Consider the following 26,623-nt stretch of genomic DNA (forward strand, 5'->3'; position numbering starts at 1 on the left):
AGGGAATTTGAAGCGAGGGTACAAAGACTTACCTATTTATTAATTAGTTCTATGTGAAGGGCATGTAGGGTGGAATGAGGTAGAGAGTGTGTTAACCTTGCCGATCCCTGAGTAGGGACCATAGAAATCAACTCCATAAGAATTATTCCAAAGTAAATTGTGGGGTAATTGTAAATGGTAAATTCACATTGTGCCATAGATTGATAAAAAATGAAAAGCAGGTGGAAGTATCATTAAAAATCAGGCTGCATAAATTAGAGATACATATATGATCATTGGTAAAATGAAAAAGGCTTTGTTGTCTCAAGAGTTGTTCCTCACGGGGAGTTTTCCAGAAAGAGATAGGTGCATTTACTTTTCAGTTTTGTCTTCTAAATGTACTGTGATTTTAAATGAAGATGGAATTATGAACCTGCTTTGTACTTCCTAAAGGATGTTGCAGAGTGAACATCATAAAAATGGAGGAATTGTTTTCTTTCCAAAAGAACACCTTCTGTAGTCCCTGTGCTGAGAAAACACCCCAACTATAGTGAAAATAGCTCATGACAGAGATCTGAGCATGGGGAGTCAGAACTGAAAGGTGGCATGGTCATTTCAAATGTGAGCAAGCAAATTTTCAAGTACCATGACCCTCTCCCTATGAATTATCAGACATCTGGCAACTGTGAAGATGATCCACCTGTTTCATGCACATCTACATTTTATACAGCATGACCATGTGGAACCCTCTCTGCTCAGAAGAGAATTCACTCCGTGTAGTGATTTCTTTTAAGGATTGCCTTATGTTTTTTAGAATGCATAAATGCTGGCATTAAAATCCATGGAGCACTTTTTAATAGCTTGAGTTCATTAGTACTGTAAAACCTAGGTAGTCCTTTTTCCATAAACGAAATTTATACATCTGATTAACTCTTCATAGAATCTTAAATCAATGAGCCATATAAGAAAATCTTGTTTTAAATGTTATCTGTGCTGGAGGGACAGATCTGCCAGAAACAATGTGTGTTCTCCAAGCATGGGCCTAATCATGAAACATCCCTTTGGGACCTTTGGTTATGTTGCCTAAAACTAAAGAATGCTTTTAAAACCTTTACAAAGACAAATTTTTAAGTGAGTGGGATCTAGTGGAAGTTTAATTAACACTAAGTAAGACATTTCCAACATTACTGCTCTTGAAGATGCTGTTTCCATCCTTAGGCAAATCTACCATTGAGAATTGATCTTTAAATAAATTCCAGTGAAACAGGCTCAATTTTTCTTATGTTTTATTTAAATCCTTTGATGATAACACTAATACCATTTCTCAAATTTAATGGTGAAATATGCTACATATGTCAGGAAAGTTTAAACTCACTATGATATGACTAATTTCATGTTACTGTACTAATAGTGTAGATACATAGATAGATGTGTTTACACATGTGCCCTTGTACATGCACATTCATGCACACACACATGCATGTGTGCATGTATTTTACAAGAGAGGTGCTCAGCTAAAAATGATTTTATAATGCAAAAGAAAGAGTAGCTTTTAAAGTCACTGAGTGATTGAGTCAGAGAAAAGAAGGCAGTTCTGAATGTGGTCTCTGTAGATAGCAGACTACATATAGATAGCTCACTAGACCTAGTTTGTCCTGAAAAGAAGGGATTTAAGTGATATAATGCCTCCTAGACAAAAATCACCATTTACAAAACTCCAAGGGATCCTGATGCTGATACCAGTCTGTGTTCTGCTCAAAGTTACAATATATTGTATAAAAGAGTGCTACACACAGGATCTGACTCCATTTTGAGTGCAAAAAGAGGCAACATGACTGCAGCTTGGTAAGCATGTAAATAAACACTACCACCTGTCCATCACCACCCATGAAACATAGCCTGATACACATTTCTAATGTAGAGAGAATACGGCCCTGAAAATTGATCAAAGTAAATTGGAACCATATGAGTATGTGTTAAACTCATACCAGAGAAACCAGGCTGAAGAACTTTTTGAGTGCACTGGACCAAAGAAGGGCTTAGAATCTTTATCTGGACCCCATAAAGACAACAATATGCAACGTTGTGATGATGATGGCTTCCACTGACCTGTGGTCTGAGTACCTGGTATGTACATGTGACTGAGTAGCAGAGAGCTCTCAATTCTCCCAGAAGCTTCTGTACCCACTGTGTCATGGCCAGTTCAAGTTGTTCATCTTTCAGTGCACCACTTGTCTATCAATACTCAGTTCTGTACTTTCCCTCTATGGCTATCCTTGATGTAAACCTCACTTCTGCAGCTAGACTTGAACCAAAGGCTCAGCTCAGGCTATGACTCTGGTGCTTGGCTCTGGGGCAGTGTTTCCAGCAGACCTCTAGAGGGTGCATGACCTAATGCCCACAGAGGTGTCCTTTGTATCCTTATCTGCTGTGTGATTCCCTCAGGTTTGATGTCCTTGCAATACCTTTAAGTCTGCTTTGGCCAATTAGAACCTTTGTAGTCATCCTGTAACCTGAGAATGCAGAGATATGCTTCCAGGTGGCATGTCACATGACACCCAAGCATTATCATTAATCCTCAAGTTTGGAGTAAGTAGATCTGGATTTTCCTTAGCCAGATATCAAGGGAAGCAGGATGACTTGACAACTTCTAGTCAAGAGAACTGACACAGCTTGTGAATTTGTTGTTGTTCAACCCATTCTGACATTGCAGAAAAACACAAATATGTCTATTTCTAATACAGTGTTCACCACACCTTGTGATTCCTCCAGCTTGGAGCCCTGCTTTCCTGCTTTCTCCCCCTTTCCTTTCTCAGCATTTTCTGAGAACTTTAAGGTGGCGCAGTTAATTGCTTTTCTTTCTAACCAAAATTTGACTTCCTTGGGCACTTGATGATAGCTCTGGATAACAGAGAAGAAGCTTGGCAAGAAACAAGTGCTTGTTAATTCTTGCTCTAGGCCATAGCTTAGGCACAGGATTTTAGAATCACCTTTGCAAAATAATAAAGACTTCAGCTCTCAGGAGTTCATAGTAAATTAATTTAAAGTTACCAGCTTTGACTTAACAGTGGTGCTTCTTCATGCAACTGGTTTTAAAACACTGATTAGTATTTCTTCTTAGTTGGAAACAACAACAAAAAGCCTCATGATCATTTAGTGTGTTATTCATGGTATTACTACTTTACATACATTCATTTACATAAAATCAATGTTTCACAATTTCTACATATCATCAATATTTATATGCCTCTAAAAATTACCGTCTTATGTTGGATTGAAGGTGAACATGAGCAGGAGGAAACACATCTGGAAATATATCAATAAATAGCTTAGAAGTAAACTTTTAACTCAGGCTACATCTTTGTTTCTTCATTTCCTTAGAACCAGACTGAATTCGTAGCACAAACAAGTCCATCGTGAATCTTAATGAAAATGGCGCCAATAACTCTTGTTGTCATTTTATTTCAAACAGGAAAGGCATCAAACTCCTCATTTTTATGGAATTTTGAAATTCTTCCTCTTGTCTCAACCTTTGGGACTACGTCTTACAATTTCCTCGTTCTCAGACAGCAGTGGGTGAAGAAACGGAAGCAAAACCTCAGACACAGACACAGTCCCTAGCTGGGAAAACGACAAAGCAGTTTGTTGCCAAGTCACTAAACAAAAGGAGAGCTGAGAGAAGGCACCACCCCGGTGGAAGAGCAGGTGAAGCAGGCACGCATACAGGTGGAGACTCCAGCCAGGTACCCAGTCTCTGACAGAGAACAAGAGCTAACACCATCCTGGTGTCCAAGCAGGGCCCCCTGCTGCAGAGTGACAATGGCCGCTCCTGCCAACACCTGAGCAGTGAACAAAGACTGGTGAATTCTCTTAAGGAAAGTGTGTTTACGACATGAGCAGGAATCATATCTTGACGACTGTGACTGTTGGGACTCAGAAGTCAAGTCCCGGTGCATGGCATCTTGGCGTGCTGAATGCTTTGCATTAAATAAGCATCAAGGTCTCTCTGACCTTCTGTGGCCTTTCTGGCTCTAGTTTCCTTTTCTCCCCCAAAGGGCAGGCAGAAGAGTTTTTGTTTCTTTTTCTGAGTTTCCTTTATTTCTTTTGAGATCCTTCAGCAAAGAATATCTGTAGTTTGTAATTGGGAAACCATCATAGGAGCGTAAAGCTAAGAGAAAGTTTGATTGTATACTAAAATAAACACATAGCTTTAAGGCACCCATAAAATAAACCTTGGTTCCTTCATAAAACTGAAGTCAAACAAAACCGCTATATTGCTTTAACCTTTAAGAAGGAGAAGGTTTAAGGATAGAGGAAGTGTGGTCTTTTCTATTGTTCAGAAGTAGCTGCAGATGTAGATTTACCCTATTCTTTATGTGAAGGATTGACTAGAGGGATTAAAATGACATGATCGATCATGGTGTCTCCAGAGGTGGGAACAGAGGGGGAGAGGAGGGAGGGAATGGGAGGAGAAGAGGGAGGGGAAACTAAGGCAGGGATGTAAAATCAATCAATCAATCAATCAATCAATACATTTATTTAAAAAATAAATAAAATAAAATATGATATTTAAAAGTAAAAAAGGATTAAAAAGATAGGGCCAACTCGTCCCCCAAAGCAAGGACTCAAGAAGAAATGCAGAGCTAAGCATAAAAACCAGTCGCTGGCTTTGTGCTGTGCATGCTAAAGTTGAGACACCCTTGACTGTAAAGGGAAATGCATCGGAGCAGAAACAGACCCAGCAGCATTTGAAGATGGGAGTTACTCAGTTGTTCATGCCTTATGAGTTCACTTTCTTAGCTGTGAACTCATGGATGAGGAGTTGGGATAAATAGTAACTGTTTCACCTCATTCTTTTTTGCTTGTTTTTTTTTTTTTTTTTTTTTCTGGGAAAATAATCCTGCTGTATGGCCCAGGCTGACCTGGAATCCATAGTCTCCCTGCTTTGGCCTTCCATGTGCTGGAATGGAATCACCAACATCTGTCACAAAATCTGGCTTCATGAAAATGTGGGCATTAGGTAAAAGAATACTATTTAGCCAGTGCAAGAATTCACTTACAACTGACTACTTTTTGAACTGCTATCAATATACCCAATTATGTCCTTCCCCTTGCCTGTAATTGATGCCTTGGGCAAAGCCTTGAAGAAGTTGGTTTGTAGTTTGTGATTTAGAATTAAATGTTAGGAATATGTACAGAATATATATAGTATGTTATAAAGAAGAATGTTCGAAAGAATTTTATCTTCTTTGTCTCAATCAGCAAACGATGTGAAACACAGAATGCATGCATGATTAGGAGAAAGTGAAGGAGCAGGATAGTGGTCATGTGACATATGACATAGACTGGAATTTGTGAACTGGAAGGGGCTGGACTTTCTCCCAGTGCAGTTCCAACACTCAAGTGTATGGTGATATTTTATTTGTACTGAAATGTGATTTTATTTGTATGTTAATAAATAAAGTTGCCTGGGGGTCAGAGCTAATAGCAAGCCATAGCAGAGCTGGACATTTGTGGCGCACGCCTTTAATCCCAGCACTTGGAAGGCAGAGCTAGGTAGATCTCTGTGTGTTCAAGGATACAGCCAGCATTGGAGACACACGCCTTTAATCTCAATACCATAAAAGACCTGGAAGTCTCTACAGACAGGCAGTGATGAGGCAGTCATGTGTTTGGGTTTACAACCAATGAGAAGGCAGAACAGAAAGACTATATAAAGACAAACACACAGGAAGTAGGTCTTTTTTTCGGAGAGGTCTCTTGGCTGAAGAGGCTAGCTGCAGCAGGCGGTAAGGCTCTTAGCTCTGATCTCTTGGCTTTCTTCTTTGCATTGGTTCTGCATTTCTTATTTAATAAGACAGTTGGTTACATTTACACAAGTGTATGTCTAGTTTATGTTAGCACATCTCTACTAGTCAATGGTGAGCTGAACTACCTTCAAGTATTCCTCTTTTGCTAGGTGGTGGTAGTGCACGCCTTAAATCCCAGAACTTTGGAGGCAGAGCCAGGAGGATCTCTGTGAGTTCGAGGCCAGCCTGGTCTACAGAGTGAGATCCAGGACAGGCACCAAAGCCACACAGAGAAACCCTGTCTCAAAAAAAAACCAAAAAAAAAAAGTATTCGTCTTTTAATTATTTTTAAAAAAGCTTTGCTCATACCCATAACCATCCTTATCAAATATGTTCTTCGCCTCTAAAACTGCAAATAGAATTTTAAAATCTGTATACTTTTAAAGCTTATTTGATATTCAGGACTTTTAAATAAAACATAGCTCTTTAAAATACAACAAAATCTGCCTTTGACATTTTGAAGATTTTACTGTGTTCGTGTCCTTTTCAAAACAATTACCCTTTTAGAAAACGTCTTGCTGAGGGGAGAGATAGACTCTTGTATAATACACCCTGTGTTTAATGAAGAAAACTTGGAGTCTGCACTTGGACGACAGCACTAAAAGGAAAGGCTGTAGCACGCAAGCATGTCCGAGTTGCAGGGAAATCACATAGTCTGAGATGTACTACATGACTCCTCATTTTATTATTTCTCTGGGGACATGAAAGAATTTCCCTGATCATAAAATGGAAAAAAAATACAGTCAGAGCCTATTCTTCAAGGGAAGAAAGATAGGAGAAAGGAGCAATTAGTTTTCTGTGGACAACTCATGTCTGGGTACTATGGCTGATCCTCTAATGTGCAAGCTAATGGTGGCCAGCATGGCTGTGTCCCAAGGCAGCAGTTGGCAAGACACACATTTAAGGCTAGGACAACTAAAATTAGAGTACCGTGGAAATTTATCTGATTTAGGCCATCTTCCAAAAAAAAAAAAAGAGAGAGAGAGAGAGAGAACAGGCAGTTTAGTATGCTTGTTATTCTCTTTTCTAAATTTTTCTTTTGGGATCAAAACAATTTGGTTAAGGACCACTATAGACTAAATATTTATGTTCCCTTACAAATCCATGCATTACTAACTTGTTCTTAATGCAGAGATAATTAGAGATGGTACCTTCAGGAAGGGAATAGGGCTCAAGGATAAAACCTTATGAGCGGAACGAGCCTTTTTAAAAGTGACTCCATACCCCTTGTCAGATAACTCTGTCCTAGGATTAAATTGAGAAAACATCCCTCTGTAAATCAGGAAGCCAGGAATCAACCCATCAGACACGAAATCTGCTAGCAGCACCTTGGTCGTGGACTTCCAGGCTACAGAAATAGGAGAAGTTTTTGCTGTTTATGCACTAGCAAACCTGGGTTATTACACTGCAGCCACCTACATGTGCCAAGACAGAGGAAATAAATGCAAACACACAAACTCCCCCCTCTTCTTTAAATTAAATGCAATTGCATTTGTGTCTAACACAATAGGTTCATCTCTAAAGTTGTTTTTATGAATTATGACTACAAAAGTCCTGTATACCAGAGCAGCTGGTAGGCACACACTAAGGACAGATTCAGGGACATGTTACTCTGAATCAGAATCTTGTCTTTGTTATGTTTTACCAGCATCTCTATTTCTAATTTCTTTCTCTGAGCATTTCTAAGTGTCCATCAAATCATTTTACTATCCAGACATAGTGGCTTAAGCCTACAATCTCAGGACTCTCAAGGTTTGAGGCAAGAGGATCTCTGTGAGTTTGAAGCCAGCTTGGGCTACGTAGTAACTTCAAGGCTAACCTGTGCTTTAGAGCAATACCACACCTCACAAAATAAAAGAAATCTAAAATTAAGTAAATAAATATGCAACTATAATAGTATCTGCCTCAAGATTCTTTTGTGAGACTTAAAGGAATTATTTTCATTGAATATTTAATATATCACTGGATAACTTCTGACAGTTGTCAAGGTATTATTATATACTTCCACACATACATTCATAAATGCCAATAATAAATACTTACTTTAAGACTTTAGAAATTAAAAAAAATAAAACTAAGTTCTCCCTAAATGTAAATGTATACAATTACATAAATTAAAATATATAAAATAAGAAGGTATTGGGCCAACTCTTAGCTGTTCAACTTTTATGAAGTACACATATGTTTTTAGCCTCTAGAGCTATCTTTTGTATATGAATTTCTCATTCAAGTATTTAAGAAATTTTTCTATGTTATAGGTTACTAAGCAGGCAAGATAGAATTCAAAGCATGATATGAAAACACGAACTAACATGTGGGTGTTTTGAAGTGTCCCTTATTAACAAACCTTGGTTGTATATAATCAGCCAATTTAAATTCTTTCTACCACGATGACATTTGCTCACCTATGTTCATAGTGGCTTTAGTCACAATAGCCAGAAACTGGAAGCAACCTAGATATCCCTCAACCAAAGAACGGATAAAGAAAGTGCCGTACATTTACACAGTGGAATATTACTCAGCTGTTAAAAAATGACATCATGAAATTTGTAGGCAAATGGATGGAACTAGAAAAAAAAAAATCATCCTGAATGAGGTAACCCAGACCCAGAGAGACAAATATGGTATGTACTCACTTAGGACAATTATGCTACAATTCACAGACCCAGAGAAGCTAAGCAACAAAGAGAGCTCTAGATGGGGTGCATGGGTCTCCCTGGGAAGGAGAAACAGAAGAGAATTCATAGGTGGACTGGGGACTTGTGGAGATGGGAACAAAAAAAGAAGAAATAGGGTGTAGTAAACTTCAATTAGTTAAAATAGTGTAGACTTTTGGTTGTTATTAGTTTCTGTTCCATTACAGAATTTTTATAAAACCAGAGATAGTCACAAGGAGCATCTTCTCTCCTGTTCTTGGGTATTGGTCTTCACCGTTGCTCCTTCTTACCTTCCCTAGACTTATCTCTAGCTCAGCCAGGAACAGTGAACAGGAGAAACTCCTTCAGTGTCACCTTCAGGATGAAATATAAGACACACACTGAAACCACCAGTTGTTGAACAGATTAGGAGAGGGAGCAAAGGGTCCATCCCATCCGGAGGTGACCTTGCTCATCTTTGTGAATCTGCATGGTCATTGGACATTATTACCAGGTTGGAAAGTGACTGTATATCCACACTCTCCCTTTTGCTGCTGGGAACATTTCAACCACCATATACCATAGCCTAGGCTAGCTTCCCAGAAGCCAAGAGACTACAAGAAATGAGGCCACCCCAGCCTCTTGGATGAAATCTATTAGACAGAGTAGCATGCTAACCATGGGACAAGTGAGTGAGGCCATTTTAGATGCTTAGCTGAGATGGAGCATCAGGACAGTGCTCAGAATTGTGATAAATAGATATCTATTGTCTTAGCCTCTATGTGTTGTAGAGACCGGGCATTGTGGTGACTTTATAAATCAGTAGACATATGCTGGACACTGTACATGGCTCTAGAGTGTCTGAATGAGTTCTTATCACTCTCTTGTCAGCTTTTCCAAGATGGTAGTTGAGAGAAGTCAGTACATAAATACTGTATGAAACTGTTATAAGAACAAATGTTCATGGTTCTGGGAAGATGGCCAATGGTTAAGTGAAGTGATATTTTGTTCATGCTCTAAAAAAAATAAAGCTTTGCTGCAGATCAGAGTGTGAAGATAGCCACTAGTTAACCATAGAAGCCAGGCAGTGGTGGCACACATTTTTAATCCCAGCACTTGGGATCTTATGTCTTTGATCCCAGTACTTGGGAGGCACATTCCTTTAATCCCAGCACCAGAGAGGGGGAGACAGGAAATGGTATGGCTGGGCAGAGAGAGGAATATAAAGCAGGAAGGGACAAGAGCTCACCCCTTTTCGGTCAAGGAGTTGGCAAGGTAAGAGGTGGCTGTGGCTTGCTCCTTTGTCTCTCTGATCTTTCAGCATTTACACAGATATCTGGTTCTGGATTTTTATTATTAAGACCAGTTAGAATTTGTGCTACAGTTAAGTGCACTTGTTGCTCTTCCAGAGGGACAAGGGCCAATTCCCAGTACCCATATGATGACTCACAATTATCTGTAATTCCAATTTGAGAGGATCTGATGCCCTCGTTTGCCTCTGCCGGCACTAGGCACAGAGGTGGTGCACAGATATACATGCAGGCAAAACACACACACCCATACACATAAAATTTAAAATAAAAATTAAAAAGAACAAATGATTGTGTAAAAAAAACATACTAAAATAACCTCCAGAGGCTAGGCTCTATAGAAAATCTTACCATCAACTCCCAATTCAGTATAATTAAGAGAGAATATCTTCAAATAAATATGTAGGTGAATTTTAGAGCAGTGGCTCTCAGCTTTCCTAATGCTATAACCTTTTAATATAGTTCCTCATATTGTGGTGATGCACAACCATAAATTTATTTCATCACTACTTTATAACTGTAATTTTGCTACTGTTATGAATTGTAATATAAATATCTGATATACAGATATGTGATATGTGACCCCTATGAAAGGGTAGTTTGACCCCAAAAGGGTCATGACCCACAGATTGAGAATCACTGTTTTAAAGGCATAACTAATAGAAAATTCCATCTCACATTTTAAAAATATAATATCTTATTAATTGTTTGTTAATTTCATATGATATTCTTTGATCATATTAACTTCTCAGTCATCCCCCTAACTTGTCACAGATCCACACTGACTTCCCTACTCCAACTTCATGCCACCTTCTTTGTTTTTAAATAATCCATAAACTTCAATATGTGCAAGCCATGTATTCCTGGGCTTGGGTCTTTCACTAGAGCATGGTCAATCTGCCAGGTCATTCTTATAGAAAACTGAATTATCTTTCCCTTAGAAACTATCAGTCAGTAGCTCTTCAGTCAAGGGCAGTGGCTCAGGAAAATCCCCAGCGCATGCACAGCACACTCCGTATGAGGATGGTGTCTGATGTGATGTCGTGCCATCAACTACAGCTTCTGTGGGTTCATGAGTCTAGCAGTCCTGTATCATGTCCAGGCGACACAGTTTTGTTCTGGTCCTCACTGACCTCTGGCTCTTACAGTCTTTCCAGCTCCTCTTCTGTAATGGTCTCCAAGCCTGAGAAAAGGGGTAAAGATCTACTCTTTATGACTGTGTATTCCATGGACACTTATTCTTCGCACACCATGATTTTCTTCATTCACTTGTACCCACTGCCCAGAGAAGCTCCTTTGACAATGAGAGATGCTTGCACAGAGATATGAAATTTGATCAATTTGATATTATGGTCCATTTAGCAAAGTAATAGTGGTAGGTTTACCCCTGGGGCCGAAGAGCTCCCAAACCTTGGGTATTTGCTCTGATTTCCAGTGCCACGCATGTGACTCTCCATGTGGAGCTGGTTCTAAAGCCAATCAGAAAACAGTTGGTTATCTCAGCAACGTTTGTGTCACAATTGCAGCCATGGGATTATCCGGCAATGCTGGTCATTACTGAAGTTTACAGGGTTCACAGCTGGATAAGACTCAGATTTTTTTTTTTTTAATGTGAGAAAACTGAGAGGCAAAATAGACCATCTCTCATTCTCTCTCTCTCTCTCTCTCTCTCTCTCTCTCTCTCTCTCTCTCTCTCTCTCTCTCTCTCCAAGTCTTCAGTGTGTTGGTATTTGCTATTTCCTCCACATGGCACATATTTCTCACCTCATCCTAATGTAAGCCACATCTGTACAACTGGCCTACCAAAAACTTTCAACCTTAAGATACAATGTCATTCACCTATACAGATCTATTTCAAGTAATTATGCATTTTTATTTTTATTTATAATTCTGTCTTTGTTTTATGAAAGATGTCCCCTAGAAGTGTTGAGGCAATGTGGCTCCTGCATACACTTCATGTCTGAGAGAAACAGAAGGCTATGAGGTAGGGCATAGCCTGGGCCAAGGGCGTCCCATCATAGGTAGTGGACTCCAATTAGCCAGCTGATGCACCAGGGATGGATCCTGATCCTACTGCCAGAGGCCCCTTAAGCAGATCAAGCTACACAACTGTCTCGATTATGCAGAGGGCCTAGTCCGGTCCCATGGAGGCTCCACAGGTATTGCTCTAAATGCCATGGGTTCCCACTAGTTTAGTTTGGTTGTCTCTGTATGTTTCCCCATCATGATATTGATGCCCTTGCTCATAGAATCCCTCTTCTCTCTCTTCTGCTGGACTCCTAGAGCTCAGTCTGGTGTTTGGCTGTGGATCTCTGCATCTGCTTCCATCAGTTACTGGAGAAAGGTTCTATTACGACATTTAGGGTATTCACCAATCTGATTACTGGGGCAAGTCAGTTCAGTCAGGCACCCTCTCTACTATTGCTGAGCTAACATATCTTGACAGCAGTATAAAAAACAAACACATATATTTCATGTAAAAGGAATATAGTACTTTTGTTTCTCGATAATACTGATATTTATATCTTAACTTAAAATATATACAGACATTTGTTATCCACCAAAGACATAACAGAAAGAATGTTGACAGTACACCATCCAGAGAAACAATCCAGTTTTAAAAGCTTTACATTTTAGAACTTATTTGTTATTATAGGTCTTTGATCAAAGACAGTGAATGAACATGGAGATACAGAGGTTAATTTGAAATCACTATAGAAGCATAACTTTTCATTAAGATTAAACAAAGCATTTGTCTATACTAATCTTCTTCATGATTGCAGCTTTCCCTGTATATGTACAAACAATAAAATACTGGCTAACTATGCACTGGCAAAATGGAATTGATTAATTATGCTCATTTATGTCAGTATCTTCAACTGTTTGAAGTAGTTAATTATAGTCATGATTTAATTGTTTTCACCCAGTTAATGAGAGAGAACAGAACTTCTAAATGTTAGTTTTACCAAAATAACATTATCAGAAAAGATATCCAGTTAGGTAGATAGATAGATAGATAGATAGATAGATAGATAGATAGATAGATAGATAGATAGATAGATAGATGGATACAGGAGAGGTAGAAGGGAGCAAGAGATCATGAGAGCTTGAGAGAAAGAGAAAAAGAAACTAGACTTCAAAATGTTTCCTAATAAAATCTGATGAAACAAAACAATGCTTCATCCATTCGTGTATTGATGGACATAGGTTAACTTCCTGGCTTTGCAATGTCTAGCAATGTTGCATTAAGCACAGAAGTGTAGATACCAGCAAACTGATTTCCCTTGGGTCACACCCGTTTCTTTTATATTATACTCAGGATGAATTATTGCTAGAGCACAAGGTATTTCTGTTTTCTGTAAGGGTATAATTTCTTACATTCTCCCAGTGGTATACAAGCATGACCTTTTCTGCATGTCTTCCTTGACTGAAAGTACTATTGCAGATCATTTGGAAATGTGGTATGGAATGGAATTTAGAGATTTAATAAAGTTGATCACCCAGCAATATGTTTCTGAAAGAATTTGGTCTGTGGTATGAAAGATAAATTACATCTGACAGAGTCAAATAAGCAGGAAATATTTTATTCAAATCTATAGCAGCAAAGTTCAAGAGAATGACCTCAACTCCTACTGAGGTAAAGATGAGGATGTTTTTAAACATTGAAGTGAATTTGGGGGAAAGGACTACAGGATCCTGATGGGGAGCCATTTGTGTTCACCATTTGATACTTTCAAGAGTTATATGGATACTATCCACCCAAATTGGAAGATGGGGAACTATTTTTCTTGATAATACATCTCAAAGATATAACCACCAAGTCCCCTTGGAGGTATAAAGCTGAAAATAAGCTAAGTTATTTGTATCTCAGAAGGGAAGAAAAAGAATTTACAACTGCAACTTTCTCTTTCTTGTTATTAAGGATATAATGCATATATTTAATATATTGTACTCAAAATTTTCCATTTCCATTTCTCTTCCCTCCTACTTCCACTGAACTCCTTTCTCCCAACAAGCTACCTTTCATATCTTTCCTATTTGTGTGAAACCCACTTAGTTCAATTATGGTTGTTTTGCACGTTTGTTATTCAGTGCTTCACACTGAAGAAATTATTCATCCCATACCATTATTTCATGTTTCTCATGGTGGTAAAGCTCATCTTTCCATCCAGACAATGCTTTTACATATTCAGCTTGTAGAGATAACCCTACTGCTATGAATTGATATATTGTGTATCAACAAGCTTGCCTAAGATAGATGACAGAGCTAGCACAGAGTTAGTCATAGAGTCAGCAGTGCACACACCCTTATTCTAGCACTCAGAAGCAGAGCAAGATCATTGGATTTTGTAGTTTAGGCACTGGCACATATCAGTCTAGAGACAGAAGTGATGCACACCATTAATTCCACTAGGATCACACACCTGGAGCAGAGAAAGGAAGGAATATAAGGTCGGAGGAGACAGGAACTGGCTTGCCTTCTGGTCCTTTCAGGCTGTGGCTTGCTCTGTTTCTCTGATCTTTCAGCTTTCACTCTGATATCTGGCTCTGGGTTTTTATTATAAGACCGTTTAGAATTCATGCAACAGCTATAAGTTCATAATGTATCAGCTCTGTCCTGTACAGAAGACATTTCACAGCACCCCATTTTTTTTCTTTCCAAGCAATGTTTCTCAGTCCTTGGAGAACGTGATATGAATGTCTTGTTTAGTGGGGAACATCATAGTCCTTTATGAACCTTTGCATTAATCACTGACCACTGCAAAAAGAAACATCTCTAGGTAAGGTTGAAAGCAAAACTAATCCATAGCTATACACATAAATGTTTTGAAGGGAGTTTGATTGCTTTCTAACCTTTGTGTTAAAATAAAATGTAGAAGGGAGCTTGGGAACATATCCATTTAATAAAACAACAGAAGTAGCTTTCCCACTAGAGCTGATGGTATCCCCAGCCATGGGATGTTGACCAGGTTTGTTACAAGACATGAATTCTCTCCTATGAAGTGCTCAATCTAAGCAGAAGTTGGTTAGCAAACACCATAATGCCAATTATGTACTAATGGATACATCTTGCCTCAAAGGTCTGCATGCAGGGTTTACAGCTGGGTAAGATCAATGCAACTGAAGCCTTTTTCAAGTAAATACTCTGAGAAAATGGTGGTCAGGGACTTGTAGTCAGGAATGAGTCTGTATGTTGTAGTCAAGCTAAAGGGAACCACAGACCACCTTGGTCAGTTCATTGGTCAGCACCCCGGCACACTTGACTGATTTAGAAGAAATAAGGACAATTCAGCTTTTTGTGGTTTTCATTCACTTTTCCACTTAGTTGAGGCAATTTATTCTTTCAATGTGGGGTGGTGTGTGTGTGTGTGTGTATGTGTGTGTGTGTGTGTGTGTGTGTGTGTGTGTACATGTGTGTGTGTATTTGCACATGCTGCAACATGGAAGGCCAGAGGTTTACATTTGAATGTCCTTCTCAATTGCTTTTCTACCTTATTTTATTTTTGAGACAAAGTCTCTCATTCAACCTGAAGCTCATCATTTCAGGTGACCTATCAGCTAGCAAGTCTCAGGGATCTGTCTGTCTCTGTCATCTAGCATTAGGGATAAAGGCTAAAGGTACTATGCCCAGCTCTATGCTTTTTTAAAATATAGTCTGGAGGTTCTTTGAACTTAAGCCTAAGTACTTACACAGAAAGCTCTTTACCTATTGAGCGGACTTCTGAGGCCTGATGCAGTTTACTCTTACCTGTCAGAATTGAATTCTGATGGTGTTTGAGTCACCATTTGACCCCGTCTTGAAATTTTAAGCTTCATTTAGGTTTTCTGTTTGTTTCAACTTAATTGTATGTGTAAAAAGGTTATATATATAAAATTCCAAATACATGCAATGACTCTGGAAGCCAGAAGAGTACAGGCAGTCCCTTGTATCTGAAGTTGTAGTGGTTAGCTGACAAGTAGGTGTTAAGCATTTAATTGAGGTCCTCAGGAAGAGCAAGCAGCTAGTGCTCATAATGAAACCACAGAAGGTATTAGCATAACTCAGATAGTTGAACACATCACCAATTCTTTTGTTCGTGCATACATGCATTTATTTAAAAAGTAGTTTAGTCTATTGCTTAGCAGCCACTATGGCAGGTGTCAGTAACTGGTAAACATAATAATTAGCCAATAATTAAGTAACTAATAATAGTAGCTAGTGATTAAGTCTTGTTGCTACTAAGAAAGTTTAAATCGATTATTTTTCTTCTACTCATTTAATGTTCAATGACTTCATGAAATAAATGCTATTATTGTTCTTATCGTATAGCAAGCTGAGACAGTAAGAAAAGTTAAGTAACACATCCACAATAACATAAAATTGGGAAGCCATAACGTTTGAACTACTCAATACTTTCACTTCTGGAATAATTTTGAGTCAATTAGACATGGTAATTGCTCTTGCCATGAGAGAGAAAAAGAAACTTGAATCAAGTAACCAAAGTATTTTACTACAGACTATTACCATGGCCAGAAAATTTTAGAGAGAGCATGATGTATGAGGGCGCCAAAAGAGAAACAGAAGGCAAGTGACTGGGGTAAAGAGAATCGGGAGTGGTGCAGTAAGTGGACGGACAGGCAAGCTGATTCCAGTGTGTTTGGAGTTAAGCAGTCTAGTATCCTAAACCCATCCCTGTTATGCTTCAGGCAGGGATTTCACTCTCCTGAGTTTAAGTTTTTATCTTAAAAGTAAGGATAATGCAATAATCTACCGCACAAAGTTCTGAGACAGACAAATGAGCTGTTGGATACATGCCACTTAGTAAGTGACACATGTATATGTAGATAAAATCTAGTTACTATCATAATTATCTTAAAGGCTAAAAATATTTAGAACAAGTTTTCACACTGAGTCTAATTCTTTCTTCAGTTGATTTAATGTTCTACAGTTTATAACTTATATATGGAAGAATACATGTGATAAACTGTTCAGTCATTTTCAGCAGAATTTGGACTCAAAATGTGAATGAAATAATATGAAGGACTGGAAAGAAGATGACTTGGTGGTTAAGAGCACTTGTTGCTCTTTTAGAGGATCCAGGTTCTTCTCCTAGCACCCACTTGGCAGCTAAGAACCATCTGTAACTCCATTTCCAGAGGATCAAATACCCTCCTAATGGCCTTCTCAGCACTTCACACTCATGGTACACAGATTACATGCATGTAAAACATGCATACACATAAAACAAAAATAAAGAAGTGTCAAAATGTTAAAATGAAAAAATGTGGCAGTTATTACACACAAAACTCATAACCACTGCTTGCATGCATGTGCACAGACCCATCCCAGAGCAAGTGTACTTTTGTACAGATAGCTTTTCTTATACTGCTACCAGACTGAGCTGACATAGTCCAGGCCACAGAAAATATTCCCCATTGCACATTCTGTTGAAACACTGAATCATTTGCTCCACTGCATCTAAGTTATTAAAACAACCAAGGAAAATTAGACAAATGAATGCATTTCTAAATTTAGCCTCAGTAATTTCTGAGAGCTGTGACATTGGTTCTAAGACAAGTGGTAGTCAGTGCAATGGACTGTGGACAGTGTGATGACTGTGGTCAGTGTGATGAACTGTGGTCAGTGTGCTGGACTGTGGTCAATGTGGTGGACTGTGGTCAGTGTGGTGGACTATGGTCATTGTGATGGACTGTGGTCAGTGTGCTGAACTGTGGTCAGTGTTATAGACTGTGGTCAGTGTGGTGAACTGTGGTCAGTGTGATGGACTGTGGTCAGTGTGGTGGACTGTGGTCAGTGTGATGACTGTGGTCAGAGTGGTGGACTGTGGTCAGTGTGATGGACTGTGGTCAGTGTGATGGACTGTGGTCAGTGTGGTGGATTGTGGTCAGTGTGATGGACTGTGGTCAGTGTGGTGGACTGTGGTCAGTGTGGTGGACTATGGTCAGTGTGGTGGACTGTGGTCAGTGTGGTGGACTATGGTCAGTGTGATGGACTGTGGTCAGTGTGCTGACTGTGGTCAGTGTGCTGACTGTGGTCAGTGTGGTGGACTGTAGTCAGTGTGATGGACTGTGGTTAGTGTTGTGGACTGTGGTCAGTGTGGTGGACTGTGGTCAGTGTGATGGACTGTCACACCAAGTGATGGGTTTCCTTCTTAAATGAAGGTAGCTAGATTTGTTTAAAAAATCAGCGAGGTTGCAATCTTCATTTATTTTGTTCTCTGTGACTAGAAAACAAGTATTTCTCTTTCCTTCTTTGGGATGGGGAGAAAGACAGCAATTAAGCTGGAGTCACCTCAAAAAGACAAATGGGCTGAGCTGGTGCAGCGCCAGAGGTAGCAGACGCCAACTTGTAAAATCCAGACTGCTGGCCCTTTGTGGATGGAAGGTCAGACAAGGACTTTCTGTGGAGCTTTACCTCTTAATGGAGCTACTGTGAGGAACACCTTAGGAAGCCTTCCCGGGCAATCAGCTGAAAGGAAGGCAGGAGCCTGCTTGAGTAGGTGAGGAAAGAGTTTGAGGAAATGGGATATACTCAAGAAGGGAGGGTGCTAGCCAATGAGGAACCTGGAATGTGCCATAACATGATTTTCCCAGGGCTGTATCATTACAAGTACTTTGGCAAAAGTCCTTCTGTTTCTAGATCCCTGCAATAATCCAGGCTTGGTTATTGCTGAGACTGATGCCATATGGCAGTTATTTCATCTGACGAGCCACCAGAAAATCAGAAGAGAAACAAAACCAAATGTAAAATCCTGTGGCAATTACGTCTAATTGCACATGCAGTCCAATTACAAAGCCTTGTATGTCCAAGCCCTTCAGAATGCTGCTGGGAAGGACCGTGTGCAGGTGAGGCTTGTTTCCCCCTCTCTATCAACATCTCTGGTTTACCAGATGTTTGTTCACAGCTGTTTGCCCCTTTCAGCTGCCAACTCATGAAGAGTGTACAGCAAAGCTAAGAACATGGCCCCAGGCTCTTCAGAACCACCTCCAGGTACCAGCAAGCTACTTGGAACAAGCAATCAGAAATTCACGAAAGCACCTCTAAATAAGTACCTACTATAAGGAAATGACATAGTTTCAAGGAAAAGGACATTGTCGTATATTTTATTAGAGGTAAAACTGTTTTTAATCAATGTGTTTTCAAAAATATTTGATTGTTATGTCTAGCTTATCACATGAACTAACTAAATCAGCATTTTGCTATAGCCATTAATCGTGTGGTAATAGAACATACATTTACAGATTTTAAGAACTACTTGCTTAGCCAAACATTTTTAAAAAGATAATTTTAGCAGACATAGTATTCTGTTGCTGATACTTGATGTTCCATTAAACTGCAGAAAATGAACAGCCTTGGTGTAAGAAAGGGTTCTAAATCTTGAAGACCTAAACTATATTCTTTCTCAGATGTGTGCTTACTGATGGATTGAAATTCAAATCAGAGTAATTTATCACTTTTGCAAATTAAATGACTTCCCTCTTCCTCTCACACAATGAAGCTGTTAATCTAATGGTGTTGCAATCTAATGATCCCTCTCGAAAGAACTATCGGGACAATTTTATTCTGATATCCTGTTAGTGCTTAGGAAATTTAATTAATTTACAGTATTCATAGAAATGTTATGTAAAATGATGAGGAAAAATGTACCCTAATCTGCCAGTGTGAATTGGCTATTCTATTCAGAAGATCATTTCAGGAGTCTAGATATTATACAAAGTTTGTCTTTTAGATTGCCATCATGATACACTACACCTGATGTTTTGTCTGCTGTTGTTGAAAATGTTAGTGATAACTGGCAACAGCTCTTGAGATAGTGGTGTGACTTCGTGAGCCTCTTGTCCATACTGGTGTTTTTGACTGGCTTGATTTGCACACGTCGTTCCAGCTGCTTTGAGTTCATTTGTGCAATGACACCATCATGTCCTGAAAATCCTGTCAACGTGCACACTTGATGCTTTTGGGCTCTCACGATCTTTCTGCTTCCTCTTCTGTGATGAATCCTGAGACTTCTGGGTGGGGGTTGTTGACAGCTCCTGGGGGAGGGAAAGTTAGTTTTCTTCAGAGATGGGGATGACGACGATGAGAGGCTACCTATGTCCTAGTTAGATGGTCCCAAGTACCCATATAGGCATCACTGGATGAAACTCAGTGGGTATTAAATTAAGGCTGTGGTGAGAGGAAGCAAGGTGTGTTACTGTTAATAGGGATGTCCTTGGAGGAAGTGTGGTGGACTAGGAGGGGGTAGGACTCTTCCAACATCTGAAGAACTGACAATGTTAATATAATTTTCATCTTGTTAGAGAATGATTAAAGACATGAAAAAGGAAAACAAAAGAAAATCAGGAACAGAACCCATGGAGTTGGAGGAAAAAGTGGAGGTAGGGAGAGGGGAAGGATGTGGAAGAAAGGGAAGGGGTGAATTTGATCAAAATCAAAATATATTATATACATGTATGAATATTAAATAAAATATTTTAAGTGTTAGTATCAGAGAAGTAGAAAATATGCTAAATTGTCCTTGGAATCACAAAAGACCCAAAATATCATAGAAATACTATGTAAAAAGAAATGCTATATATCAAACTATACCACAGAACCATAATGAAAAAACAACATGGCACTGGCATAAAATGAAGCATATAGAAGCCAGAGATGAATCCATGCACAAAGGGTTTCCATTAATACCAGCTAAGGAAATAAGAGTTACTTCAGGGAGAGCTCTTAGGGCAAAAGGACACACATCCAAAAGACTGGAAAGTAGATGTTGATCTCACACCACATAAAAACTGACTAGACTGGATTAAAGCTTAAACATAAAATGTGAAGCCATGTATTTATGGGAAAACTTGAGTGTATTGACATAGACTTGAAACCTTTACTCTCAAGTAAGAGGATCGATCACTTGGGCCCAGGAATTTTATGATAACCTGGACAACAAAAAGAGACCTCATCTTAAAAGCACCAGTGACAACAACAAAAAGCAAGTAGCCTATTAGAAAAATAGAAATGACTATTAGATGGAAATTTCACAGCATTGGGTTGCATGATTTTCATTGAAGTAGCTCTAAAATAATTAGGTTCAAAAAGCAAGAATAGAGAGCTTAGAATATATTAACTAAAGCAATTCTACATAACAAATGAACTAAGTGAGAGAATGAAAAGATACCTACTTAAAGACTGAAAATCTTTAAATCATATGTGTCATATAGTGTCAACATCCAAGGCATACAAATTATTCAAATAACTCAAACCAGAAAAGATAAGTTTTAAAGTGGGCAAAGAAGTTGAATGTACACATATCTATAGGGCATACAAAACATTAATCAGAATATGAAGAATAGCACAATGTCACTAATTAAAATTAAGACTGTGGTGAGATTTACCTGGTATGGTTTACAAAGGCAATTCACCTGTAATCTCAGAATTTAGGAAGTTAGGACAAGAAGACTGTGATAAGTTCAAAGTCAGCCTGGGCTGCATTGTAAGGACCAGGCCAACCAGAGCACACATCAATATCTTGTCTTAAGAAAAGAAAGAGAGGAGCAGAGGGCCAAAGAGGGGAGGAGGAAAGAGAAGACAGGAGTTGAAGAAGGGAAAGAAGGGAGAGCAAATGGAAAGGGAAGGGAAGAAAAGAAGGAAGGATAAGTGTTAGTGAGGACAGAGAGAAAAGAAAATTATTTTAAAATTTTAATTTTAAAAAATTTGTTTAGTTCTATAGCCCATTTCTTAACTGGACTCTTGGTCATTTTGATGTCTAATTTCTTGAGTTCCTTATATATTCTGGATATCAGTCCTCTGTCAGATGTGGGGTTGGTGAAGACCTTTTCCCATTCTGTAGGCTGTCACTTTGCCTTGTTGACCGTATCCTTTGCTCTACAAAAGCTTCTCAGTTTCAAGAGGTCCCATTGATTGATTGCTTCTCTCAGTGTCTGTGCTACTGGTGTTATATTTAGGAAGTGATCTCCTATGCCAATGCGTTCAAGACTACTTTCTACTTTCTCTTCTAGCAGGTTCAGAGTAGTTGGATTTATGTTGAGGTCATTGATCCACTTGGACTTAAATTTTGTGCATGGTGACAGATATGGATCTATTTGCAGCCTTCTACACATTGATATCCAGTTATACCAGCACCATTTGTTGAAGATGCTTTCTTTTTTCCATTGTACACTTTTAGTGGGAGTAATGAAGGGTGAGGGTTGAGGGAAAGAGAGCCTGTGGGAGCAGGAGATCCCAGCTGGATCAAGAACAGAGAGGGAGAACAAGGAATAGGAGACCATGGTAAATGAAGACCACATGAGAAAAAGAAGAAACAAAGTGCTAGAGAAGCCCACAGAAATCCACAAAGATACCCCCACAATAGACTGCTGGCAATGGTCGAGAGACAGCCGGAACTGACCTACTCTGGGATGTTTGATGGGATGGCCAAACACCCTAATAGTCATGCCAGAAACCCCATCCAAGGACTGAAGAATCTGGATGCAGAGATCCATGGTTAGGTCCCAGGTGGAGCTCCAGGAGTCTAATTAGCGAGAAAGAGGAGGGTTTATATGAGCGAGAATTGTTGAAACCAAGGTTGGATAAAGCACAGGGACAAATAGCCAAACGAATGGAAACACATGAACTATGAACCAATGGCTGAGGGGCCCCCAACTGGATCAGGCCCTCTGAATAGGTGAGACAGTTGATTGGCTTGATCTGTCTAGGAGGCATCTAGGCAGTGGTACCGGGTCCTGTGCTCATTGCATGAGTTGGCTGTTTGAAACCTGGGGCTTTTGCAGGAACACTTGGCTCAGTCTGGGAGGAGGGGACTGGACCTGCCTAGACTGAGTCTACCAAGTTGATCTCAGTCCCCGGGGGGAGGCTTTGCCCTGGAGGAGGTGGGAATGGGAGGTGCACTGGGGGGAAGGGGAGGGAGACAGGAGGGGGAGAACAAAGGAATCCGTGGCTGATATGTAGAACTGAATGGTATTGTAAAATAAAATAAAAGGAAAAAAATTTCTTGATCATTTCATATGTATATAGACTGACTATTTGGTCACTTTGAAGCCTATCACCCTTTCTAACTGCTGCCCCCTTCCATAGAAACACTTCTTCCCACTTCCTTCCTTCTTTGATGTCTTTTTTTTTTAACTCACAGAATTTAAATATTGTTGCTTGTATGAATAAGAGTATTGTGGAGTGGAGGTAGGGTCAGTTAAAGAGACATCTTGACCACAATTGTTGGGAAAATAAATTAGAGTACACCATTGTAAAACAATAAGGAGTTTCCTAACACTTAAAAATAGAATACCATATAACACAGCATTCTCAGGTCTGTGTGTATCAAAATAAATTAATATAAAATAAAATTAGTATGTCTAAGTGACATCTGCCTTCCTGTGTCTAATGTAGCCTTATCACAGCAACCAATATTTGAATAAACCTTGATATTCATCATCAAATAAATGGGGAAAGAAAATGTGATATGTATATATGCATAATAGAATGTCATTCAGTCTTAGAAAGAACTAAGTCAAGTCTGTTGTAGAACATGGGTGAATATGAAAGCCATTGTGTTATGTAAAATAAACCATATGCAGTAAAGTAATAATCTCATGTGCACAGCAAATATAAAATTGTTAAATTCATAGAGGCAAAGATTTTAAAATGTCATTCCCAAGGGGTCAGATACAACAGGTAGTAAAATGGGAGTAGTTGGGTGCAACTTCAGGACAAGTCAATTCTAGAGATCTATCATAAAGTATCCTATAATAATGTATTGTGAACATGACAAAGACCCAACCAATAAAAGATAATGATGAACACGTTGCAAAATTTCTCAGTAAAATACTTACAAGCCAAATTCAAGATCACATCAAAAATACCACCCACTATGATCAAATTGGTCTTGTCTAAGAGATGGTTCAAAATACATAAATCAATAGATGCTTCCCACTACATGAATAGATTTGAGTACATATATTACATGATCCTCTCCTTTAATGATAACCAATATTGTCTCATGATATAAAGTTCCTAAGGAATCTAGGTATATAGAGACATACCTCAGCAAGCCAACCTCATGCCAAATGGAAAAAACTTGAAGGATTTCCATTTAAGAAAAATTAAAAAAACAAGTATTTCCAGTGCTGCTAATATTTTTAACATGATGCTTAAAATTTTTGCTAGAATAGTAATTAAGGGAAAGAGATAAGGGGATATAAATAGGAGAGGAAAAAGTCAAAGTTTCCCTATTTGCGCATGATATTCTTCTATATATTAAAGACCTTAGAGAGGCTACCAGAAAACTCCTACAGCTGGTAAAAATATTTATCAACATAGCAGAATACAAAATAAACAGACATTAATAACTAGTCTTCCTATAAATAAATGAAAAACATACAGAGTAAGACATCTGATAAACAATCTCTTCAGAATAGCACTAAAAAAATGTTGGTAGTGAAAGTACAATGTAAATTTTAAGACACTGAAAAAATTTGAAGATAATATGAAAGGATAGAAAGACCCCATGCTTATGAATTGGCAAGATTAATATTGTAAAAATGGTCATCCTACTAAAAGCAATCTGCAGACTCTATACAATCTGTATCAAAATTCCAGTATAATTGCTTACAAAAATTGAAAACCTGATCTTAAATTTCATATGGAAAAACAAATGACCCAACAAATTATTTCCTACTATGTAGATACATGGTCATCCATGTTTATAGCTCTATTCAGAATAGCTAGGACATGGACACGGCCTAGACAGTCATCAACTCATGAACAGATAATAGAAATGTGATACCTATAGAAGGTGGAGTTTTATTCAGCTATAAAGAAAAATGAAATTGTGAAATTTGCAAGGAAAAAAATGGAGCTCAATAACATTAATCTGAGCAAAGTAACTTAGACTCTGACAGACAAATATCACATCCTCACTCATATGTAGATCTTAGCAATGAATCTTTAGATTTCATTTCTGTGTTTAATTTGGAGTACCCGTGATTCAGAAAAGTAGAAATGGGCCATTCGTGGCACAGAGAAGGTGCTTGGGGAGGGCATAACTAATTCTAAAGGTGTTTGAAAAACCCATATAGAAATCTACTATTTTATGTATTCACATAAAAAAATAAATCAGAGTTAGCCCATACAAGGAATTATGTTAACTCCCAAAGCTGAAACTGTTATCAGGATATATTATATGAGAAAAGAAATCTGTTTTTAATACAAAGAGAAAAAAAAAAAAAAACTCAATACCTGGTCTGGGATACTTATCCTCAAGTTATTGGTTACAGGTGTCCCAGAGCCTCCAATATAATGAAGGCTATCAACATTACTCTTGGATGCTTACCAGAATTTGATGGTAAGACCTGACTGCTTAAGATACCACACCTGCTGGTCACAGGGTGTGGAAAGGTGCTATGCATGCTGCTGAAGGAAATAAAACAAAAGATCATCAACAGTCTTATCTATGAACTCTGTGAACTGCAAAAATGACCCATGTGGCAAGATATGCACGTCTGTCATAGTGGCATGAATTTTATAGGGTAACCAACTGCTTTCTGGTTAGATTCAATGTTGGCTCCACAGAGGAAAACACATGCTGGTTACAAATCAGTCCCTGAACCCATGTTTGAGTGCTGTGGGATGGTCTGTATGTCAATTGCTCTGATTGGTCAATAAATAAAACACTGATTGGCCAGTGGCCAGGCAGGAAGTATAGGCGGGACTAACAGAGAGGAGAATTGAGAGAACAGGAAGATGAAGAGAGACACTGCCAAGCCACCACCATGACAAGCAGCTTGTGAAGATGTTGGTAAGCCACAAGCCATGTGGCAAGGTATAGATTTATAGAAATGGATTAATTTAAGATGTAAGAACTAGATAGCTAGAAACCTGAGCCATTAGGCCAAACAGTAAGTAATGTGTAAGTAAATAATGTAAGCATCTGTGTGTTTATTTTATAAGTGGGCTGCCAGACTGCCAGGACTTGGTGGGACCCAGAGAGAAAATTCTCCAGCTACAGTTGAGGAGCTCATAGACCAAAAGGTTTAACCTAACTAATAAAACATTAGTTTGCTAAATGAACATAATATCAAAATGCTCTCTAAATTCATCTCTCTACCTTCAGATTAGTTCAGCTCTCAGACCTCCTCAGAGAAGGTTCTTTGTGCAATTATTCGTGGTTAACATAGATATTCACAACTGGTCAAAATATAGAGAATAAGTACCCATGGAATGTTTAGCCACACACACAGGATATCAAAAGTGAATGGATAGTTTATAGAGTCTGGGAAAGGTGTGGCACAGTCCGGCAGTGTTCTCTGGAGAACTCTGCCTGTTCTATCTTCAGTGTCCTGGGTCCAGGAACCAAGAGCACTGGCACATCTGGATCTAGGGTCTTCGGGTCCTCTCTTGGTCCCCGACTTGTAGGCATGACAGTTACCGAAGCCTCAATGAGGGTTGGAACTTCCAGATCAAAGCTAGAATGGCTACCCACTACAGTGGGACAACTTGCACAGCCTTGATGCAGGGAGGGGCTTGGACCTGCCTCAGCTGAATGTGCTGGGCTTTGCTGACTTTTCCTGGGAGGCTATACCTTTTCAGAGGAGGGGATGGGGGGTGGGCTTGGGAGAAGGCTGAGGGAGAGCGGGAGGAGGGATGAGGGAGGGATCTGTGGTTGGTATGTGGAATGAATTAAAGATTTCTTAACAAAAAAAAAAGAAATAAAAAAGAAAGGAGCAAACTAAATTCCACTTTAAAGGTAATGTGTTATTTGGGGGTTATTTCTTTTTCTGGTAACTTAAGTAAACTAAACTCTGGTGTCAATGGTTTTATCTCTGAAGTAAAACACCTAGTACATTT

The sequence above is a fragment of the Peromyscus leucopus genome, chromosome 19, assembly GCF_004664715.2.
Source record: "Peromyscus leucopus breed LL Stock chromosome 19, UCI_PerLeu_2.1, whole genome shotgun sequence".
NCBI classification, from domain to species: domain Eukaryota; kingdom Metazoa; phylum Chordata; class Mammalia; order Rodentia; family Cricetidae; genus Peromyscus; species Peromyscus leucopus.